The sequence below is a fragment of the Danio rerio genome, chromosome 4 (genome assembly GCF_052040795.2).
Source record: "Danio rerio strain M-AB ecotype USA chromosome 4, GRCz13ab, whole genome shotgun sequence".
Taxonomy (NCBI): Eukaryota; Metazoa; Chordata; class Actinopteri; order Cypriniformes; family Danionidae; genus Danio; species Danio rerio.
The window spans coordinates 59,803,919-59,828,292 of record NC_141024.2 but is presented as its reverse complement, the minus strand read 5'-3'; the positions used below and the strand labels follow the sequence as shown (position 1 = coordinate 59,828,292).

The following is a 24,374-nucleotide window of genomic DNA, read 5'->3' as shown; positions in this document are numbered from 1 at the left end:
GGACCAGAAATGCATTTATTACATTTAAATCATTAATATATATATATATATATATATATATATATATATATATATATATATATATATATATATATATATATATATATATATATTATATATTAGTTATATATTAGTTTTTTCAAATACAAACATTCAAACAATTTTGCCGAGTGATTTAGTGGCTGCAGATATGACGTAGATGAAAATACTGTAAGTGGTTATCTTTGTGCGTGGAAGTCTTTACTCTAGGTTAACAGAAAAATGTATTATAATACAATTCAAAAAATAAAAATAAAACAAAATAAGTCAAAATGTGGGTTTAAACATGTGCTGAGTTAAAGTAGATTTAAAACAACAAACAAAAACAAGACCTGCACCGAAAATAGCAACAACAGCAGTAGACAAATCTTTTTTTAAAAGCATTCCTTTTTTATAACCCACTGTATTTTACAAAAAGTGATTTGATGGCTCCCAGGAGTCTTTCCATTTCATCCCACTGTAAATCAGTAAAAGACATTTAATTATAATTATGTTTACAGGATAGGCTGTGATATTTAAATTAACATAATTTTAAAAAGTAATTTGCTGCAAACACAGATATATTGGTTAAAGATTATTACAATTTTAAGCTTTGAAAAAAGGTTATCTTCTCTTTACATTATTATCTACAAGAATAATTGTTTACATCAAAAAACATTCATAGTTTGTTCAACATATTTCCACCACTGTATGTCAGAATCATATTGTGTGTTTGTGACACTTACCATCCAGAACACGGCTTCCATCTGACTCTGGCCTCTTCAACACCCTTTAGGACATGAGCATTGAGCAACATTGACTGTTAGTACTGAGTGACTAGAATTATTTGAACATTTAGCATAATTGTTTGACCTAGCCACAACAATATCTATTAAATGAAATATCTAGAAAGTCAGCATAATTGTCTTTAAACCTGTTCACTGTCAATGTCACTCAATCAAGTACTTTCAAAGAAGCAGCTAGATTGGCTTTGGTTGTAGAAGGCATTGAAAGCAATGTTAAAGTTGTCTGGAAACGTGCTGACACAATGCCTGACATACCATGTTACGCACATACCAAATATTACATTTAACAGTGGATCAAACCAGTAGGACTAAATTCATGTTATATTAGTTGTGATCAGATTAAAATGATTGTGCTCATTATGAAATGAAATGTTTTAGAGGCAAAAAATCAACATTTTTAGATATGCCTGGTGTTCTAATGATTTCAACTACCACTATAAATACCCACACATTATAAGCTAAATCACACCTTAATTAAAAAGAACCATGGGATAAATCTTTATATTTTTTTACTTAAGTAAATTCAAACATAAAAAAGTGGTCTTACTTCTTTGGACATCCTCCTTTTCACAATCCTGTCATATGAAAGGGTTTTCTGGTTGGAATGTACTTGGCATTCTGCAGCAGAAATATATATAGCTCTTACTTACAAAAAATACTTAATATTGCAGGAAAGTTCAGAGAGCAATGAGTCTGATATAAATACTGTGAAACATGAAAATTTGAAATGTAAACTGCTTTCACTCATTAAACATTATATTTTTAATAGTTTTATAGTTTTAGTTTTATATTAAAATTTTAATGTGAATTTTAATTTATAGTAACATTTACATTCACACCAAATGAGAGAACAGCATATTTTGTATAGCATATTTCAAACACATCTTTTTTTTCTGTTTTACTGTAAAAAAATGTGTAGAGTATAGCATCAACTTTGGGCAATGCAGTGGCGCAGTAGGTAGTGCTGTTGCCTCACAGCAAGAAGGTCGCTGGTTTGAACCTCGGCTCATTTGGCATTTCTGTGTGGAGTTTGTATGTTCTCCCTGCGTTCACATGGGTTTCCTCCAGGTGCTCTGGTTTCCCCCACAGTCCAAAGACTTACTGTACAGGTGAATTGGGTAGGCTAAATTGTCAGTAGTGTATTTGTGTAAATAAGTGTGTATTGATGTTTCCCAGTGATGGGTTGCAGCTGGAAGTGCATCCGCTGCGTAAAAAAGTGCTGGATAAGTTGGCGGTTCATTCTGCTGTGGCGAATGTGGATTAATAATGGGACTAAGCCGTCAAGAAAATGAATGAATAATATCAACTTTCTCATAGCAGCTTTACAGGTGTTTATATTGAAATTATGACATTCTATTAATTAGAACAAAAATTATAACATTTTATAAACATTCTTTAGGCATCTCTACTGTTCTGTTCTCTATTTTATCTGTTGTTTTTATGTTTTGATATAGGAACAATTTAGTGAGTTTGAGTAAAAGAAAGTAAACTTAGTATTACTATTTATTACAGACACACTAAATGCAAATAGTTCCCCCCATTATTATATCATTCATTCATTCATTACTTTTCTTTGTCAGCTTAGTCCCTTAATTAATCTGGGGTTGCCACAGCAGAATGAACCGCAAACTTATCCAGCACATGTTTTATGCAGCGGATGTCCTTCCAGCTGCAACCCATCACTGGGAAACATCCATACACACTTATTTACACACATTCACTACGGATAATTTAGCTTACCCAATTCACCTGTACCGCATGTCTATGCACTGTGGGGGAAACCAGAGCACCAGGAGGAAATCCACACCAACACGGGGAGAGCATGCAAACTCCACACAGAAACACCAACTGATCCAGCCAGGACTGAAACCAGAGACCTTCTTGCTTTGAGGTGACAACTCTACCTACTGTGCCACCGTTTCACCTATATTATATTAGAATTATTGATAATTCATAATTTTACAATCATACTATATATTAAATTATCCTCTTAATAATTTCTTTACTCATTGTCATATAGTACTATTAAATGCAAGGCAACATAGAAAAGAATTGAGGAAACTGTAAAAAATAAAAAATAATCAAATATTACATTATATATTTTTTAATGTAACAAAGTTTATATGCATACAATTATTCAGATAATATTCAGAATCTGCTATTTATTTATTTTTTCAGAACAGCAATATGGCATTACCTGCTTCTTTGTAGATCCACTTCTTTTGTTTGCCCCCTTTTATGACACTTTCTCTGGAGGATGAATCTGTAAAAACACACAAAAATAACACATATAGTTGAAGTCTGAATTATTAGCCCCCCTGAGTTATTGGCCTCCTGCTTATTTATTTTTTTCTTCCCTATTTCTGTTTAATGAAGAGCAGATTTTTTCAACACATTTCTAAACATAATAGTTTTAATAAGTAATTTCTAATAACTGATTTATTTTATTGGTAACACTTTACAATAAGGTTCATTAGTTAATGCATTTACAAACATGAACTAATCATGAACAACACATGTACAGCATTTATTAATCATAATTAAACATTTACTAATGCAATATTAACATTCAAGTCCATGTTTGTTAACATTAGTTAATGCACCATGAGTTAACATGAACTAACAATGAACTACTGTATTGTCATTAACTAATGTTTATTAACAAGAATAAATACTGTAGTAAATGTATTGTTCAATGTTTGTTCATGTTAGTAAATGCATTACTTAACATTAACTAATGGACCTTATTGTAAATTGTGACCCTTTTATATTTGCTATGATGACAGTAAATAATATTTTACTACATATTTTTCTAGACACTTCTATACAGCTTAAAGTGACATTTAAAGGTTTAACTAGGTTAATTAGGTTAACTAGGCAGGTTAGGATAATTCGGCAAGTTATTTTATAACGATGGTTTGTTACATTGAAAAAATATATAGCTTAAAGGGGCTAATAATTTTGTCCCTAAAATGGTTTTAAAAAAATTAAAAACTGCTTTTATTCTAGCTGAAATTAAACAAATGAGACTTTCTCCAGATAAAAAAAAACACTATCAGACATACTGTGAAAATGTCCTTGCTCTTTTAAACATCATTTGGGAATGACTTAAAAAAAAAATAATAATAAATAAAATAAAACGGGGCAAAAAATTCAGAATTCAACTGTATTTACACAACTAATGTTTTAATTGTAAGTTCCCCTTCGGTTGGGGAACTTCAGTGCCATAGAGTGGATTAATTGAATCCACGAATGGGAGATTCGGATCAGAAGCTGCTTGTCTGGAGAGTATTGAACGGGCCAATGAATAAAAATTAATTGGCAGCGTAAGCTTGCGCAGGTGTGCGACATCGGCAATTATCCCAGCATATAAGCACACCTGAAGCTAGCAAACGCCATCCTTTTCGCTTCAGATCCTTTCTGAGTGAGTCGATGAGGGTTCCTCTTGCTGTTCAGCACTTCAGGGCGAACGAGTGTGTCTCCCGGTCCAGAGTGGGTCTTCGCGGCGGCAGACGGTCGAGCTGGGTTTCTCCCTTGCCTGCGGTTCCCCTTCGGGGGGAACTTCAGCACTATAAGTGGATTTGATTTGTAAAATCCACGCATTGGGAGGATTCGGATCAGAAGCCGCTTGTCTGGAGAGTATTGAACGGGCCAATGAATGAAATTAATTGGCAGCGTAAGCTTGCGCAGGTGTGCGACATCTGCAATTATCTCAGCATATAAGCACACCTGAAGCCAGCAGACGCCATCCTTTTCGCTTCAGATCCTTTCTGAGTGAGTCGATGAGGGTTCCTCTTGCTGATCAGCACTTCAGAGCGAACGAGTGTGTCTCCCGGTCCAGAGTGGGTCTTCGCGGTGGCAGACGGTCGAGCTGGGTTACTCCCTTGCCTGCGGTTCTTTGGGTCCGGTCCTCCAGAGCGGTGCGTATAGTTGCAACTTTCCTAAAAGAGCAACACAGTCGTGCAGCACGTCCTTTTAAGGATGGCGCTCCGACTGTGCGTTTCTGGATGCGGGGGTTTCCTGGCTCCGGATGATGGACACGATCACTGCATTGCATGTTTGGGGGTCCAGCATGTTAATGCGGTGCTCGCGGGCGGTTCATGTCGTCATTGCGATGCCATGACCGTTGCACAGCTAAGATCGCGGCTAACTTTCGCAAGAGAGCGAGCCACCCCAGTTGCCTCCTGTTCTAAAAAAGCAGCGGGCGCTCGGGCAGATCTGAGGGTTTCAGCGGGAGATAATCCGCCGCCCACGGGCTCGCGGACCTCTCGCTCCTCACGGCGCTCCATCCAAGCTTCGGGTGGTGAGAGTGATCCGTCTAACCAGATGGTAGCTCTCACACTCGCTGACACCGGAGATCAGATGTCCTCCGCGGCATCGGAGGGTGGGCTTTCACTGTCCGACGAAGATCCGGACCCGCTCGCCCCCTCCGGGCAGGTGAGCGCTGTCAAATCGGATCCTGAAGCGGACATGTTAGCCGTGCTTTCCCGGGCTGCTTCGGCCGTGGGGTTGGAGATGGTTTATCCCCCAGCTCCGCGGCCGGACCGACTAGATGGGTGCTACGTAGAGGACCAGAAGGCGAAGCCTTCGAAGCCTCTCGTCCCCTTCTTCCCGGAAGTGCACAGTAGGCTCACGCAGTCTTGGAGGGCACCTTTCTCTGCCCGTGCTGCGTGTGCCTCCGCCCTCACCGCCCTTGACGGCGGAGCTGCCAGGGGGTATGAGGCGATCCCGTCAGTGGAGCGCGCTATCGCGGTCAATCTTTGTCCGCGCGGCGCCTCTACGTGGCGGGGTTTGCCCCGCCTCCCGTCCAAAGCCTGTAGGTTGTCTGCCTCCCTCGGAGCCAGAGCTTATAAGGCTGCGGGCCAGGCTGCTTCTGCTTTGCACGCGATGGCCACCTACCAGCGCTACCAATCGCAGGCGCTGGCCGAGCTGCACGAGGGCGGGTCCAACCCAAGCTTATTACATGAGCTGCGCACCGCGACCGACTATGCTCTTCGGACTACTAAGTCCGCCGCGTGTGCGCTGGGGAGGACGATGTCCACACTTGTGGTTCAGGAACGCCACCTCTGGCTAAACCTGGCCGATATGCGCGACGTTGACAAAGTTCGCTTTCTTGACTCGCCCATATCCCAGGCTGGCCTGTTCGGCGACACCGTCGGTGAATTCACCCAGGAATTCAAGGCGGTGAAAGAGCAGTCGGATGCGATGGGCAATGTCTTCTATCGGCGTGGCCGTAAGCCCGCTCCGCCCGCCGAGCCATCCACCTCCGCTGTTCCTCGCCGAGGGCGCCCGCCAACGAGTGCTGCCCCACCCCCGCCTGCGCCTCCGGCCAAGCGGGCGCGGCGTTCACCTCGAAAGCAGGCAGCCCCTCCTGCCCAGGGCGCCGTTAAGTCCGGTAAACGGACCGCGAAGCGTCCCTGAGACAGGCCATCCGGAGAAGAGGAAACTTGCTCTTTCCCCGCTGGAGGGCGGGGCCCCAATAACAACGGTACTTTTCAGTGCCACCAAAACATCAGTAAAAGAACACTTTTTCCCTTCCCCGGATGTGACTGCACGAGTTCTGCCAGTCCGGGACGCGCTGCCTTCCGGCTCGCAGACTCTACGTGCTTCGCCAGTTGCTCACGAGCGCTGGGGGGACGGTCTCCCTTCCCTCAGCCCTCCAGCCCCCTCTCCGGAGTCAGGGTGCGGAGCCAGAGCGAATCGCTCTCCTCCAGCTCTTCCGCGGGACCCTCGTGCTTCCCGGATCAGCACACCCACTCCGCGCTGCCCCACCGCTGGTACGTCAGCGATTGTAGCGATGACTCCATTAGCGAGGGCTCTGCCTGCCTGGTTAGCGCGGGCCAGCCCCTCGCGGTGGCTCATACGCACAATCAGACTCGGTTACGCGATTCAGTTCGCGAAACGGCCCCCCAAGTTTACGGGCGTGTATTTCTCCAGGGTCAACCCCCTGTCCGCCCCTGTCTTGCGAGAGGAGATTGCTGCCCTCCTGGCGAAGGGTGCAATCGAGCCGGTTCCTCCAGCCGAGATGGAGAGTGGGTTTTACAGCCCATACTTCATCGTACCCAAAAAGAGCGGTGGGTCACGGCCAATCCTAGATCTGCGCGTTTTGAACCGCTGTCTGCACAGGCTGCCGTTCAGAATGCTCACGCAGAGGCGCATTCTCCAATGCGTTCGTCCTAGGGATTGGTTTGCAGCCATAGACCTGAAGGACGCGTATTTCCATGTCTCCATTCTTCCACGCCACCGCCAATTTCTGCGGTTTGCGTTCGAGGGTCGAGCGTGGCAGTACAAGGTCCTCCCCTTCGGGCTCTCTCTGTCTCCGCGGGTCTTCACCAAACTCGCGGAGGGTGCCCTAGCGCCCCTTCGGCTCGCGGGCATTCGCATACTCAATTATCTCGACGACTGGCTGATTTTAGCCCACTCGCGGGAGCAATTGATTATGCACAGGGACAAGGTGCTTCGGCATCTCCGCCTACTGGGGCTTCAGGTCAACCGAGAAAAGAGCAAACTCGCCCCCGTGCAGAGGATTTCTTTTCTCGGGATGGAGCTGGACTCGATCACCATGGTAACGCTCCTCTCCGAGGAACGCGCTCGCCTGTTGCTGAACTGTCTGAGGGAGCTCGACAGCAAACTAGTGGTCCCACTGAAGTTCTTTCAGAGGCTCCTGGGGCATATGGCATCCGCAGCCGCCGTCACGCCGCTCGGGTTGCTCCATATGAGACCACTTCAGCACTGGCTTCACGATCGGGTCCCCAGACGCGCATGGCACGCGGGCACACACCGGGTCTCGGTTACTGCGCTGTGTCGCCGCGCCCTCAGCCCTTGGAACGACCCCTCGTTCCTACAGGCCGGTGTGCCTCTAGGACAGGCGTCCAGCCATGTTGTTGTTTCAACAGACGCTTCCAACACGGGTTGGGGGGCCGCGTGTCGCGGGCATGCGGCTGCGGGCCTCTGGAAGGGTGCCCAGCTGCATTGGCATATCAATCGCCTAGAGCTGTTGGCAGTGTTCCTCGCTCTCCACCGCTTTTTACCGGTGCTGGAGCGGCAACACGTGCTGGTCAGGACGGACAGTATGGCGGCGGCGGCGTATATCAACCGCATGGGGGGTATGCGCTCTCGCCGCATGTCTCAGCTCGCCCGCCGTCTGCTCCTCTGGAGTCACCCGTGGCTGAAATCGCTGCGCGCCATTCACGTCCCAGGCACGCTCAATCGTGCAGCCGATGCGCTCTCACGACAGCTGTTACGTCCTGGAGAATGGAGACTCCACCCCGAGTCTGTTCAGCTGATATGGGCGCGATTCGGGGAGGCCCAGATCGATCTGTTTGCTTCCCCCGAGAACGCTCACTGCCAGTTGTTTTTTTCCCTGACCGAGGGCTCTCTCGGCACGGATGCACTGGCCCACAGCTGGCCTCGGGGCATGCGCAAGTATGCGTTTCCCCCAGTGAGCCTGCTCGCGCAGTTTCTGTGCAAGGTCAGGGAGGACGAGGAACAGGTTCTGCTAGTTGCGCCCCTTTGGCCCAACCGGACCTGGATATCAGAGCTCTCACTCCTCGCGACGGCCCTCCCCTGGCGGATCCCCTTGAGAGAGGACCTACTCTCTCAGGGACAGGGCACCATCTGGCACCCTCGCCCCGATCTTTGGAACCTCCACGTGTGGTCCCTAGACGCGAGGAAGACTTAGGTAACCTACCGACTGCGGTGGTTAATACCATCACTCAGGCTAGAGCCCCCTCCACGAGGCGCGCCTACGCCCTGAAGTGGAGTCTATTCACTGAATGGTGCGTCTCTCGCAGAGAAGACCCCCGAAATTGCCAGATTAGTGTTGTGCTCTCTTTCCTTCAAGAGAAGTTGGACAGCAGGCTGTCGCCCTCCACTCTCAAGGTTTACGTGGCCGCCATCTCCGCTTATCATAGCGCGGTAGCTGGCGGCACCGTGGGAAAGCATAACCTGGTCATCCAGTTCCTTAGGGGTGCTAGGCGAATTAATCCATCTCGCCCCCCTCTCATGCCCTCTTGGGATCTCGCCCTCGTTCTCACGAGTCTGCGATCCGATCCCTTTGAGCCACTCGAATCAGTATCTCTAAGATTTCTGTCCCTGAAGACAGCTCTGCTGGTTGCGTTGGCCTCCATCAAGAGGGTCGGGGACCTGGAGGCAGTTTCGGTCAGTGACTCGTGCCTGGAATTCGGGCCGGATTACTCTCACGTCATCCTGAGACCCCGCCCCGGTTATGTGCCCAAGGTTCCTACCACCCCCTTTAGAGATCAGGTAGTGAACCTGCAAGCGCTGCCCCCGGAGGAGGCAGACCCAGCCCTTTCTTTACTTTGTCCAGTTCGCGCTCTGCGCATTTATGTGGACCGTACTCAGAATTTTAGATCATCTGAGCAGCTCTTTGTTATGGCGGTCGGCAGCAGGGAAGTGCCGTATCGAAACAAAGATTATCCCACTGGATTGTGGATGCCATTTCACTCGCTTATTCGAGTCGAGGTCAGCCGTGTCCCCCGGGAGTTCGTGCACACTCCACTCGGAGCGTTGCATCCTCTTGGGCGCGTGCACGCGGCGCCTCTCTAACAGACATCTGTAGAGCTGCGGGCTGGGCGACACCCAACACATTTGCAAGGTTTTACAATCTGCGAGTGGAGCCGGTTTCCTCAAGGGTATTAGGTAACCCTTTGGTGATTGAGGAGACAACTCGGTAGGGTGTTGAAACACGCTTGCTGCGCCATTCTCCCTAACACGGAGGTACGTGCGCCTTTTTTATCTGTCAGTAAAGTTCCCCGTCAGGTGAGCCCTGCAGATTCCTCCGTGGCCCCCAGCACTGACTCAGCGGAGGAGTCACTTGCTGGCCCACTACGTTGTAGGTCTGCCCGCTGGTCAGCCGCGTTTTGGGTATAGGTGCCTGCTATGCGTGATCCCCACTAGGCGATCCCATATGCTTATTCCGCCACGGTTAAGTCCCCCCCCTGGGCGGACCCGTGTCTTCCCTCTCCGCTAACCACTCTTTTGCTATGCGTACTCCCCCTTTTTAGGGCTAGTCCATATGTAAATTCTGCCATCTATCCCCTATCGGGATTGCACGCTTCCCAACGTACTGTCGTATTTCCTAGAATTATCTAGATGCTCACGACTACCCAAAAAATATATCTAAATCCGTAAAACTTCTGTTGAAGTAGGATAAATTAGGGCCAGGGACACGTTGGAGGACCGCGCCCCCCATGATGTGGGTGCGTCACGCTTGCTTGACTATCTCCTCATCGGGGGTGTTGGTAAGGTGCAGTCATTATGGCGCTTTCAATGGGCTCCCAATGCGTGGATTTTACAAATCAAATCCACTTATAGTGCTGAAGTTCCCCCCGAAGGGGAACGTTCGAGGTTACTAAAGTAACCCTTCGTTCCCCGAGGAGGGGAACGGAAGCACTATACTCCGTCGCCATAATGACTGTCCCTTAGCTGTTTGAAAGTCTCTTCAGCTTAAAAGGATGGCGTCTGCTGGCTTCAGGTGTGCTTATATGCTGAGATAATTGCAGATGTCGCACACCTGCGCAAGCTTACGCTGCCAATTAATTTCATTCATTGGCCCGTTCAATACTCTCCAGACAAGCGGCTTCTGATCCGAATCCTCCCAATGCGTGGATTTTACAAATCAAATCCACTTATAGTGCTTCCGTTCCCCTCCTCGGGGAACGAAGGGTTACTTTAGTAACCTCGAACGTTCTTTGGGTCCGGTCCTCCAGAGCGGTGCGTATTGTTGCAAACTTTCCTAAAAGAGCAACACAGTCGTGCAGCACGTCCTTTTCAGGATGGCGCTCCGACTGTGCGTTTCTGGATGCGGGGGTTTCCTGGTTCCGGATGATGGACACGATCACTGCATTGCATGTTTGGGGGTCCAGCATGTTAATGCGGTGCTCGCGGGCGGTTCATGACGTCATTGCGATGCCATGACCGTTGCACAGCTAAGATCGCGGCTAACTTTCGTAAGAGAGCGAGCCACCCCAGTTGCCTCCTGTTCTAAAAAAGCAGCGGGCGCTCGGGCAGATCTGAGGGTTCCAGCGGGAGATAATCTGCCGCCCACGGGCTCGCGGACCTCTCGCTCCTCACGGCGCTCCATCCAAGCTTCGGGTAGTGGGAGTGATCCGTCTAACCAGATGGTAGCTCTCACACTCGCTGACACTGGAGATCAGATGTCCTCCGCGGCATCGGAGGGTGGGCTTTCACTGTCCGATGAAGATCCGGACCCGCTCGCCCCCTCCGGGCAGGTGATCGCCGTCAAATCGCATCCTAAAGCGGACATGTTAGCCGTGCTTTCCTGGGCTGCTTCGGCCGTGGGGTTGGAGCTGGTTTATCCCCCAGCTCCGCGGCCGGACCGACTAGATGGGTGCTACGTAGAGGACCAGAAGGCGAAGCCTTCGAAGCCTCTCGTCCCCTTCTTCCCGGAAGTGCACAGTAGGCTCACGCAGTCTTGGAGGGCACCTTTCTCTGCCCGTGCTGCGTGTCCCTCCGCCCTCACCGGCGGAGCTGCCAGGGGGTATGAGGCGATCCCGTCAGTGGAGCGTGCTATCGCGGTCAATCTTTGTCCGCGCGACGCCTCTACGTGGCGGGGTTTGCCCCGCCTCCCGTCCAAAGCCTGTAGGTTGTCTGCCTCCCTCGGAGCCAGAGCTTATAAGGCTGCGGGCCAGGCTGCTTCTGCTTTGCACGCGATGGCCACCTACCAGCGCTGGCCGAGCTGCACGAGGGCGGGTCCAACCCAAGCTTATTACATGAGCTGCGCACCCCGACCGACTATGCTCTTCGGACTACTAAGTCCGCCGCATGTGCGCTGGGGAGGACGATGTCCACACTTGTGGTTCAGGAACGCCACCTCTGGCTAAACCTGGCCGATATGCGCGATGTTGACAAAGTTCGCTTTCTTGACTCGCCCATATCCCAGGCAGGCCTGTTCGGCGACACCATCGGTGAATTCACCCAGGAATTCAAGGCGGTGAAAGAGCAGTCGGATGCGATGGGCAATGTCATCTATCGCCGTGGCCGTAAGCCCGCTCCGCCCGTCGAGCCATCCACCTCCGCTGCTCCTCGCCGAGGGCGCCCGCCAACGAGTGCTGCCCCGCCCCCGCCTGCGCCTCCGGCCAAGCGGGCGCGGCGTACACCTCGAAAGCAGGCAGCCCCCCCTGCCCAGGGCGCCGTTAAGTCCGGTAAACGGACCGCGAAACGTCCCTGAGACAGGCCATCCGGAGAAGAGGAAACTTGCTCTTTCCCCGCTGGAGGGCGGGGCCCTGATAACAATGGTACTTTTCAGTGCCACCAAAACATCAATAAATGAGCACTTTTCCCCTTCCCCGGATGTGACAGCACAAATTCTGCCAGTCCAGGACGCGCTGCCTTCCGGCTCGCAGATTCTACGTGCTTCGCCAGTGGCTCACGAGCGCTGGGGGGACGGTCTCCCTTCCCTCAGCCCTCCAGCCCCCTCTCCGGAGTCAGGGTGCGGAGCCAGAGCGAATCGCTCTCCTCCAGCTCTTCCGCGAGACCGTCGTGCTTCCCGGATCAGCACACCCACTCCGCGCTGCCCCACCGCTGGTACGTCAGCGATTGTAGCGATGACTCCATTAGCGAGGGCTCTGCCTGCCTGGTTAGCGCGGGCCAGCCCCTCGCGGTGGCTCATACGCACAATCAGACTCAGTTACGCGATTCAGTTCGTGAAACGGCCCCCCAAGTTCACGGGCATGTATTTCTCCAGGGTCAACCCCCTGTCCGCTCCTGTCTTGCGAGAGGAGATTGCTGCCCTCCTGGCGAAGGGTGCAATCGAGCCGGTTCCTCCAGCCGAGATGGAGAGTGGGTTTTACAGCCCACACTTCATCGTACCCAAAAAGAGCGGTGGGTCACGACCAATCCTAGATCTGCGCGTTTTGAGCCGCTGTCTGCACAAGCTGCCGTTCAGAATGCTCACGCAGAGGCGCATTCTCCAATGCGTTCGTCCTCGGGATTGGTTTGCAGCCATAGACCTGAAGGACGCGTATTTCCATCTCTCCATTCTTCCACGCCACCGCCAATTTCTGCGGTTTGCGTTCGAGGGTTGAGCGTGGCAGTACAAGGTCCTCCTCTTCGGGCTCTCTCTGTCTCCGCGGGTCTTCACCAAACTCGCGGAGGGTGCCTTAGCGCCCCTTCGGCTCGCGGGCATCCGCATACTCAATTATCTCGACGACTGGCTGATTTTAGCCCACTCGCGGGAGCAATTGATTGTGCACAGGGACAAGGTGCTTCGGCATCTCCGCCTACTGGGGCTTCAGGTCAACCGAGAAAAGAGCAAACTCGCCCCCATGCAGAGGATTTCTTTTCTCGGGATGGAGCTGGACTCGATCACCATGGTAGCGCACCTCTCCGAGGAACGCGCTCGCCTGTTGCTGAACTGTCTGAGGGAGCTCGACAGCAAACTAGTGGTCCCACTGAAGTTCTTTCAGAGGCTCCTGGGGCATATGGCATCCGCAGCCGCCGTCACGCCGCTCGGATTGCACCATATGAGACCACTTCAGCACTGGCTTCACGATCGGGTCCCCAGACGCGCATGGCACGCGGGCACACACCGGGTCTCTGTTACTGCGATGTGTCGCCGCGCCCTCAGCCCTTGGAACGACCCCTCGTTCCTACAGGCCGGTGTGCCTCTAGGACAGGCATCCAGCCATGTTGTTGTTTCAACAGATGCTTCCAATACAGGTTGGGGGGCCGTGTGTCGCGGGCATGCGGCTGCGGGCCTGTGGAAGGGTGCCCAGTTGCATTGGCATATCAATCGCCTAGAGCTGTTGGCAGTGTTCCTCGCTCTCCACCGCTTTTTACCGGTGCTGGAGCGGCAACACGTGCTGGTCAGGACGGACAGTATGGCGGCGGCGGCGTATATCAACCGCATGGGGGGTATGCGCTCTCGCCGCATGTCTCAGCTCGCCCGCCGTCTGCTCCTCTAGAGTCACCCGCGGCTGAAATCGCTGCGCGCCATTCACATTCCAGGCACGCTTAATCGTGCAGCCGATGCACTCTCACGACAGCTGTTACGCCCTGGAGAATGGAGACTCCACCCCGAGTCTGTTCAGCTGATATGGGCGCGATTCGGGGAGGCCCAGATCGATCTGTTTGCTTCCCCCGAGAACGCTCATTGCCAGTTGTTTTTTTCCCTGACCGAGGGCTCTCTCGGCATGGATGCACTGGCCCACAGCTTTTACTGTGCGCAATTACTGTGCAAGGTCAGGGAGAACGAGGAACAGGTTCTGCTAGTTGCGCCCCTTTGGCCCAACCGGACCTGGATATCAGAGCCCTCCCCTGGCGGACCCCTTTGAGAGAGGACCTACTCTCTCAGGGACAGGGCACCATCTGGCACCCTCACCCCGATCTTTGGAACCTCCACGTGAGGTCCTTAGACGTGAGGAAGACTTAGGTAACCTACCGACTGTGGTGGTTAATACCATCACTCAGGCTAGAGCCCCCTCCACGAGGCGCGCCTACGCCCTGAAGTGGAGTCTATTCACTGAATGGTGCGTCTCTCGCAGAGAAGACCCCTGAAACTGCCAGATTAGTTTTGTGCTCTCTTTCCTTCAAGAGAAGTTGGACAGCAGGCTGTCGCCCTCCACTCTCAAGGTTTACGTGGCCGCCATCTCCGCTTATCATAGCGCGGTAGCTGGCGGCACCGTGGGAAAGCATAACCTCATCATCCGGTTCCTTAGGGGTGCTAGGCGAATTTATCCATCTCGCCCCCCTCTCATGCCCTCTTGGGATCTCGCCCTCGTTCTCACGAGTTTGCGATCCGATCTCTTTGAGCCTCTCGAATCAGTATCTCTAAGATTTCTGTGCCTGAAGACAGCTCTGCTGGTTGCGTTGGCCTCCATCAAGAGGGTCGGGGACCTGGAGGCATTTTCGGTCAGTGACTCGTGCCTGGAATTCGGGCCGGATTACTCTCACGTCATCCTGAGACCCCGCCCGGGTTATGTGCCCAAGGTTCCTACCACCCCCTTTAGAGATCAGGTAGTGAACCTGCAAGCGCTGCCCCCGGAGGAGGCAGACCCAGCCCTTTCTTTACTTTGTCCAGTTCGCGCTCTGCGTATTTATGTGGACCGTACTCAGAATTTTAGATCATCTGAGCAGCTCTTTGTCTGTTATGGCGGTCGGCAGCAGGGAAGCGCCGTATCGAAACAAAGATTATCCCACTGGATTGTGGATGCCATTTCACTCGCTTATTCGAGTCGAGGTCAGCCGTGTCCCCCGGGAGTGTTGCACACTCCACTCGGAGCGTTGCATCCTCTTGGGCGCGTGCACGCGGCGCCTCTCTAACAGACATCTGTAGAGCTGCGGGCTGGGCGACACCCAACACATTTGCAAGGTTTTACAATCTGCGAGTGGAGCCGGTTTCCTCAAGGGTATTAGGTAACCCTTTGGTGATTGAGGAAACAACTCGGTACGGTCTTGAGACATGCTTGCTGCACCATTCTCCCTAACACGGAGATACGTGCGCCTTTTTATCTGTCAGTAAAGTTCCCCGTCAGGTGAGCCCTGCAGATTCCTCCGTGGCCCCCGGCACTGACTCAGCGGAGGAGTCACTTGCTGGCCCACTACGTTGTAGGTCTGCCCGCTGGTCAGCCCGCGTTTTGGGTATAGGTGCCTGCTATGCGTGATCCCCACTAGGCGATCCCATATGCTTATTCCGCCACGGTTAAGTCCCCCCCCTGGGCGGACCCGTGTCTTCCCTCTCCGCTAACCACTCTTTTGCTATGCGTACTCCCCCTTTTTAGGGCTAGTCCATATGTAATCCTGCCATCTATCCCCCCTTGGGTAACGGATGGCCTCCGCAGCGTCCTCCCTATCAGGATTGCACGCTTCCCAATGCACTGTCGTATTTTCCTAGAATTATCTGGATGCTCACGACTTCCAAAAAAATATATCTAAATCCGTAAGACTTCTGTTGAAGTACGATAAATTAGGGCCAGGGACACGTTGGAGGACCGCGCCTCCCATGATGTGGGTGCTTCACGCTTGCTTGACTATCCCCTCATCGGGGGCGTTGGTAAGGTGCAGTCCTTATGGCGCTTTCCATACTTCTCCCATTCGTGGATTCAATTAATCCACTCTATAGCACTGAAGTTCCCCAACCGAAGGGGAACGTTCGAGGTTACAGAAGTAACCCTTCGTTCCCCGAGGAGGGGAACGGAAGTGCCATACTCCGTCACCATAATGACTGTCCCTTAGCTGTTTGAAAGTCTCTTCAGCTTAAAAGGATGGCGTTTGCTAGCTTCAGGTGTGCTTATATGCTGGGATAATTGCCGATGCCGCACACCTGCGCAAGCTTACGCTGCCAATTAATTTTCATTCATTGGCCCATTCAATACTCTCCAGACAAGCAACTTCTGATCCGAATCTCCCATTCGTGGATTCAATAAATCCACTCTGTGGCACTTCCGTTCCCCTCCTCGGGGAACGAAGGGTTACTTCTGTAACCTCGAACGTTTCTATATAAATTGTTTGTCCCAACTAAAATGGGAAAAATGCTGTGTAAAAGTTCAAATAAAGTCACCTGAATCACCGGAATCTGTAGTCATGCACTGGACTGCAGGACTTGATAGAGAGGAAGTAGGTGTAGTAGTGAGGGAAGTAGGCGGTGGAGCAGGAAGTGTTTTGTATGAAGAGGCAGGTGGAAGAGGGGAAATGTAAGAGGACTGAAGCTTGAGGAATTAGTTGGAGGAATAAGGTTGGAAGATAAAGGTGGAGGAGCAGATGAAGGAGGAAAGCTGGAAGAAGATTGTGGGGAAGAAAGGTTTGAGAAAGATGGTGGAGGAACAGCAGATGAAGGTGGAAAGCTGGAAGAAAACTGTGGTGGAGAAAGGTTTGAGAAAGATGGTGGAGGAACATCAGATGAAGGAGGAAAGCTGGAGGAAGTTTGTGGAGGAGAAAGGTTTGGGAAAGATGGTGGAGGAATAGAAGCCTGAGGAGAAACCGATGATGCTAGGTTTTGGCAGACATCAGGGTCTGTTGCAGCCGAATTCTGAAACCTCTGGAAATCTATAAACAATTTTAAAATAAAGTTAGAGATTTCTTTGAAAATTTGTGAATTTCGTAATCAAATGACCACAACACTTACTTTTAATAAAAACTTCGTACAGGCTGGCCATTTTATCTATAATTTTTTGCTGTGGTCCCTCTTCAAATGGACCCATTGTTGTTATAAGCTCTGCGTTGAATCCTTTTTTCTTTTCTTTCGAAATAAACAACAATGGCTTATAGCCCAGCATTTCCAATTTCTTAACCTGAAAAATAAACACATAAAAACAGTATAGAAAAATGCAATATAATCATAATATTAGCAGAGACATCCCAGATACATTTGTAGCAAATCTGCATTATCAAAGTAAAAGATAGTTTCTGAATTGCCAAAAAAGGTCTTTATGTTTTTAGAATCTTTTGCCTGCAACTGATCTATGTGAACACAATCAAATGAATACATTTGCATAATCTCTGCCACAAATGCTCCGAAATGTTTATGTCATGTACTGCAGTACATATGTTAAGTAATGAAAAAAAAAAAAACTCCAACCTTAGATCTTTTTAAACAACTTTAGAGAAACATAATATTATTACACTTTAAAATAACACAAAAGCTGCTCTTTAAATGCCCATGATAGAAAATTGATTAGAATAAATTATAGTCTTCTGGTAAAACAACACTTGCTGTTGTGGATCTCAAGGATTAACTGCATCGATAGCTAAAAATCAAAATATGATCAGTTAATATAGTCAGACCTGACATAAATACATTTGTTCAGAAATACATTTTTGATTTAGTTTTACCTAATAATGACAACATAATTTTGTATACACTATGCCTCTGTACTCAAATAATGTACTTACAGCAGTGCGGGCAGAATCTACAACACGGGCAGCATTCCAGTGTTTTTTGTTGTTTGCTGCCCATGACGACTCCTCAATGTTTTTTTGTTTTGCCATGATGCTTGCTTTTAAAGCAATGGCAGCAAAACAATTTCTGCACGTTTTGCAGTTTGAAACATTTAAAGCCCCACAATTATGGCAAGGCTTTTGCTTGGGTTTTTTCATTCTCTCTGGAAGGAAACAAAATATATATATATAAATATTAATCATAGACAAAATACATTTTCATTAAAAACACTGTATCTTAAAGTTTTTTTTTTTTTTAAATACAATAATAGAAAAGATTATTTACAGGCTATAAAACACATTTTATGTAACAGTATATGCACATAGAATAATTTAACATATTTAATTACTTAATCATTTAATATATAAATGTATAAATTATTTAACAGACAAAGACATTTTTAATGTAATTAGTAAGATAAAGTAAACTATGGAACAGTATGAATTCAATGAACTCATAATAGCAATAGAAATTATTAATTAAAATTGCATATATATATATATATATATATATATATATATATATATATATATACACACACACACACACACACACACACATAGCTTTGGATAAAAGCGTTTGCTAACGTTAAATGAGTAAACGTATATGTAAATATCTTGTCAGATTAAGCTAAATTATCTGAATAAACTTGCCTACCAAGACTGTTTGTAAAGTAACGTTAATAAAGTAAGTTATTGCCTAACATGCTAACATATGAACTTGACAGGAATTGGTCTGAAGTCAAGCAAAATTAGCACTTATTTTTAACGTGTATTATCAAAATATAATAACCTAGATATACATGTGAGCAATGCACATAGACAAACATGGTGTGAAGAACAGAATTTCTTTATTTAATTTAATTAATAAGTGTACATTAACTTACTGCTGAAAGCGGGATCAGTACGGCGATGGATGGATGTTACGTAACGTGACACGATTTCCCGCTTGCTTTTAGGGAAATGTGGAAAAATAAATATTTTATTATAAAGTGTTTTTATTTTCATTTCTTGATTGTAAAGCAGCTGGAATATTGTTTGTAAAAGTAACATGAAAAAAAAATTCTGTTGATTTTTTTGTCAATAGGGATTTCGGTTACATTTTTATTGGCCATCATAATAAGACTTCACGATAATAAAGTATAATGAAATGATACGAAAATGATAACGACAACCAAAATCATTAAAAAAGAGCAACGTCAACAAAATCTTAAAAAATACAGATCAAATTAAAGTCTAGATGTCGAGAAACGTCAATACATCGAATCTAATATACAGACCTCTAATACAAAGAGCATATTTTAATATTTCATAAATATTATATATATATATATATATATATATATATATATATATATATATATATATATATATATATATATATATATATATATATATATAAATACAAATAAAATAAGTTAGTTTCTTTGGTTTTTTTTTGTAAAAAAAAAATAATAATAGAAAAGGGTTTCTGTTCCTGAATATAAGTTGGCCAACACAAAGCTTTGTTATATATAAGTATTATGAATATATAAGCTTCAAATTTCACTTTTGTCTCAAGCTTCGTGCGCCGTTAATGTAAAATAACAGATATTACATTATAAATAACTTCAAATAATCGTTTTATTAAAAAAAACAAATACTATGCAAACATTTATGAATAAAATATTAAAAGAAAACGTTCAATTGATCTATTTTTTCTTTTATATGCTCATACAACTGCATTCACATGGGCTATATGCTACGAGGCTTTACCATAGGGCTTTAGGCGTCTTGATGTGACGTCCGAGGGGACCCATTGAAAGCAATGGAGCTCCTGTTGCGTTCGTATAGTGACGCCTGGGAGCACCTTTGGCGTCCTCATGTTGACGCGGAAGGTGTTTGACCATACTTCAGTTTTTGACGCCTTCGGAGTGAGAATGGGTTGGTTCATTATATAAGAAACCAAATTTATTTTTTCAAGAAAATGGACCTCAGCTGTGGTGTTATAGTAAAACACATTGAGCATCTGAATCACTTTAGAGAAACAGACATCAATAATCAGTATATCTATCTCAACAGGTGTTAGAGATGTTTGTTTTTATGTTTTTTTTTGGCTGCAGAGCATGTTAAGAGAATCATTAACAACATCCATATATAGTTCATAAAAAGTGGTGATGTTTTATTGCTGTTTTAAAACAAATATGTAGTTATTTCTTAATAATATCACTATATGTAATTTTATAGAGTGTGGCAAAAATAAGGCCAAACAGGTTGTTAATAAGTAAAGCTGCTGTTTTTGGAGTTGCTTGGTGATGTTCTGCTGAAACTTTTGAGAGATATGATGTGTTTTATTTCAGTTTATTTAATCTACGGCTGTGACTGAAGTCAGTTGTTGTTTTGTTTTTCTCTTCTGTTTCTGCTTATTAACAGTAGGTGTTCATCATCAGTGCTCAATCATCACTTAATTAACCCATCATTGTCTCATTAACTTTAACTCTGCTGCCGAGTTAATTTTGCTCAAGTTAGAGAGGGACCAAATATTCACTGAACTGAGTAAATTTTACTCTGAGGATTTTCCTGTGTGCCTAAGCAGTATAACACTGTTTTAGGATCTAAAAATTCATTCTTAAAAAAAAATTCTCAAGCAAAAAGATTCCAATGACGCGCCCGCAGGTACTTGAAGAATATGGTCAATTCTGAGGAACTTCACACTCAAATGTTTACATATCATCAGCATGCTGTAATCCATTTCTTAAGCAGCAAAAGTCTTTTTTAGACTAGTTTGTTGGCCAGTTGTAGTCAGTGCAATGCAAAACGTTATTGTTCCACTATAACTTGTTTTGTCTCTCATCTTCCCACAACAACATCATATAGTTTAGAATACTGTACAGTTTTTTTATAATAATTATTTTAGTGTCCATTTCATTTAGCATATTTAAAAATACTTTTAACCAGGGTCTTTCAGGTTTCACCAAGTAAAATGTAAAACTTTTAAAGACATTTTTAACAAAAAATCTTTTTGTTAACATTTTTTGATAGAGCAAACAAAAATCTTTTCCATCTGGGCCATTAAAAAAAATTCTTTAGCCTTTAGCCCTTTATGAGTCTAAAAATGACTCAAGGCTAAAGAATTTTTCAAATGGCCCAGATGGAAAAGATTTTTGTTTGCCCTATCATTTACATTTACATTTAGCCGACACTTTTATCCAAAGCGACTTACAAATGAGAACAAGGAAGCAATTTACACAACTATAAGAGCAACGATGAATAAGTGTTGTAGGCAAGTTTCAGGAGTGTAAAGTCTAAGAAGGAAAGTATTAGTAAATTTGTGGAGGAGTCAGAGAGGGAGTTGCGTATTAGTAAGGAAAGTGGAGACTTAATAGTTGAGTTTTTAGACGCTTTTTGAAGACAGCGAGTGACTCTGCCGTTTTGATGCAGTTAGGGAGTTCATTCCACCAACTGGGCAGATTGAGCGTGAGCGTTCGTAAAAGCGTTTTCTTGCCTCTTTGGGATGGAACCACGAGGCGACATTCATTCAGAGAATGCAAGTTTCTGGAGGGCACATAAATCTGCAGAACTGAGAGCAGATAAGAAGGGGCGCAGCCAGAAATCGATTTGTATTCACTATCAAAAAAATATTATGATTTAATACATTTAATACAACACTAACAAATTAATAATACAATATTTAGATATTTCTTAGCAAAATATTATAAATATTGTGTAAAAACAAGCAAGCTTTACTTTTATCCACACACTGTTTTCCAAAATAAACTTTCTTTAAAATAAAAAAATGAACAAATGTTTTAAAAGTTTTAAAAACTATAATAAGCTAAATCTATGCACAACAATCTGTCCAGGTCAGTGTTCTGAGCAGTAAACACATAAAGCACATTTAAACAAATGTTATTGTAAGGAAAATAATTAAAACATTATGATAGAGTAAAAATAGCCTTTTTGAATAAAAAGTTTAAAGACTTTTTATGGCCTAAAATTTTAATTTTAAAATTTAGTACCCCAGCGGAAACCCTGTTTAAAGTCAATAGCCCTGGTATTTAGTTATTATAATAATGATGAAATTCTAACTCAGATACTATCTGTGAGAACTAGTAACTACTAGAAACAAATTTACACCCATAAAGAAATTGATGAAAAAAGGGAATTGTGATCAACGTGACATATGCAAATGGAGAGTACAAAGCCAACATCATCACTGTAATAGCAGATATCCTCTATGAGAATAGTGTAGGTCAAATATTTTCAGCTCAGTTAAACTTTTTTAATTTATTGTTTTTGTCTATTTTATATAGCGCCGGCGCTCAATGATGCTTTACCAACACCAGGAGAACAAGAAAAGCAATAACCTTAAGAAGGTAGAGAAATGGGAGACTAATAATACATAAAATAATGACAAAAGACCAAGAACAAGTAACAAAAGAAACTCATTCTGTCTTTCAATGAGTGCTTATGTGCATTTAGGAGAACTAGGCAGCACACTCAGGGCTGCAAGATGGATTTAATTTAGTATTCTTATTATTAAAATATATCTGAATGAGGATTAAATGACTAAGTTGGTCTTTGAGAATGAAAATTAACCTGCTTGTTCCTGCAGATCTTCCTGTTTGACTGTGAATGTTTCTTCAATCTTCACATCTTCACTCTCCTCTTTAATATACGCCATCTTTATAACAGTGTGGAGATCAGTCGCTTCAGCAGGAGTTTTTCTCTGTGTTTGGACACTTTATCCTGTTTAAAATAAATAAATCAATGAACAGAAACAAAATAACTTCTATTCAACACTTGCTTCAATGGTTTATTTATATGAGAGTTATTAACAAAAAGAAATCAGGTAAAACATTTAATTAAAACACCTATTATACAATTTTCTGTTATTTTATTCAAACAGTAGCCTTCAGTTACTGAGAATAAAATAGTACTACTAAAATACTAAAATAGTTGTATAAAGGGTTAAAATAATATTTCCAACAGCAGGAACATAATTTAGCATCGCATAAAAAAACCTAAAACTTTCGAACTTTAATTTTAAATCGGTTTATATCTGTGTAAACGTTTTAAAACAAACCTTTCTCCAGTTGAATTACAGCGCTAAAGCGGCGCCGCCTGATGACGTCACACGCCACGCCAAAATAAAAGTCTTTTTGTTTAGCTTTTTTGCCACTTACAGTTGCAGTCATGACGTTTTGATACATTTCTCCCATAGTTTTCACTTTACACTATATCTGCTCTCTTTCACACACAAACCTTTAATCTAAACATTTTCTTAACTTTTTAAATACACTTTATGATGACTTGTATGTCTACAACAAATTACTTTCCTATTAATATCTGAGTCCAAATCTCATCCTCATAATTATGACCTCTTCTTTTCTATTTCTACATCTTCATAGGCCTATATAGAGTTTCCTTTTTTCCACATGAATTGTCGTCTCTTATTATCTGAATTCCACGTTTCCTGCCATTCTTTAGCAATATCTTAAGTAATATTTATTTTACCTTTACTTACAGAAGCGTTAAAAGCAGTTCACATAAAAATCACATTTCTGTCATTTACTCATCCTCTACTTGTTCCAAACCTGTTTGAGTTGCTTCTGCTGAATGCAAATGAAGAGAATACAGAGGCAATACAGCCACTATATGCTTCAACAGTTCCTACTTTGGACCTGGCTGCTTTTTTCTACATTTTCTTGCACACAAAATGTTCTTGGAACTTGATTAAAATTGAACCACTAAAGTCACATGTCACATGTTTTGACAATGTTTTTGGTTCCTTTTCTGGACTTTGAGCATCTCTGGACTCTTGCTGTCTATAACAGATGAAGGAGCTCTGAAGAGGAACAAAGTTGTCAGGGGATTGAAACAACAGGTAGAGGGACAATCATTCTCGAGTGCCTAGTGTACACTATAACACATGCCTTCCACCAGTGCTGATATACAGCCACATCGCAGTTAAAAAAAAAATATATATATATATATATTTTTTAATTGCAATAACAACAGGCCGATACAACAAACAGAAATACAAAAACTGATAGATGGCCACATCGCACTGATCCTCATGTGATATTACTCATACATATTCATTCATTTTCTTTACAGCTCAGTCCCTTTATTAATCTGGGGTCACCATAGTGGAATGAACCACCAACTTATCCAGCACATGCTTTATGCAGCGGATGCCCTTCCAGCTGCAACCCATTACTGGGAAACATACACACTCATTCACACACACCGCATGCATACCACGTCTATGGACTTTGGGGAAACCAGAGCACCTGGAGGAAATCTCACACAAACACGGGGAGAACATGCAAACTCCACACAAAAATGCCAACTGACCCAGCTGAGGCTCAAACCAGCGACCTTCTTGCTGTCAAGCGATTGTGCTACCCACTGCACCACTGTGATGCCTCACATGTGTAATTATATAAAGTATTAAACTGGTATCGGTGAAGAACTATGCTTACTAAAAGGCACCATTCAGATGTACTGATTGTAATGATCTGGGCAATCAAGCATGTGTTGTTATTAACACCTATAATTATTTGTCCTAAGACAGTGGTTCTCAAACGTTTTTCATCAAGTACCACCTCAGAAAAAAAACCTAAATGAGCAGTATTGAAATACAGTAGC

The 24,374-nt window shown here is 45.1% G+C and overlaps 2 protein-coding genes and 1 pseudogene across 4 annotated transcripts in view; 1 reads left to right on the top strand and 2 right to left on the bottom strand.

Moving 5' to 3' along the window:
• Nucleotides 1-24,374, top strand: part of LOC137491106 (uncharacterized) — a 421,384-nt gene that overhangs the window by 261,590 nt on the left and 135,420 nt on the right. The gene's annotated exons all lie outside the window — the stretch shown is intronic.
• LOC141381800 (uncharacterized) overlaps nt 1-24,374 on the bottom strand; it is an 887,475-nt gene that overhangs the window by 805,548 nt on the left and 57,553 nt on the right. The gene's annotated exons all lie outside the window — the stretch shown is intronic.
• LOC147845113 (uncharacterized) lies at nt 162-22,867 on the bottom strand (annotated as a pseudogene). The gene is made up of 9 exons (XR_015484144.1): nt 22,604-22,867; nt 22,320-22,469; nt 17,697-17,905; nt 16,930-17,095; nt 16,366-16,850; nt 3,022-3,087; nt 1,372-1,442; nt 765-808; nt 162-496 (listed from the first exon to the last, which is right to left on the bottom strand). The product of XR_015484144.1 is annotated as an uncharacterized LOC147845113 (transcript).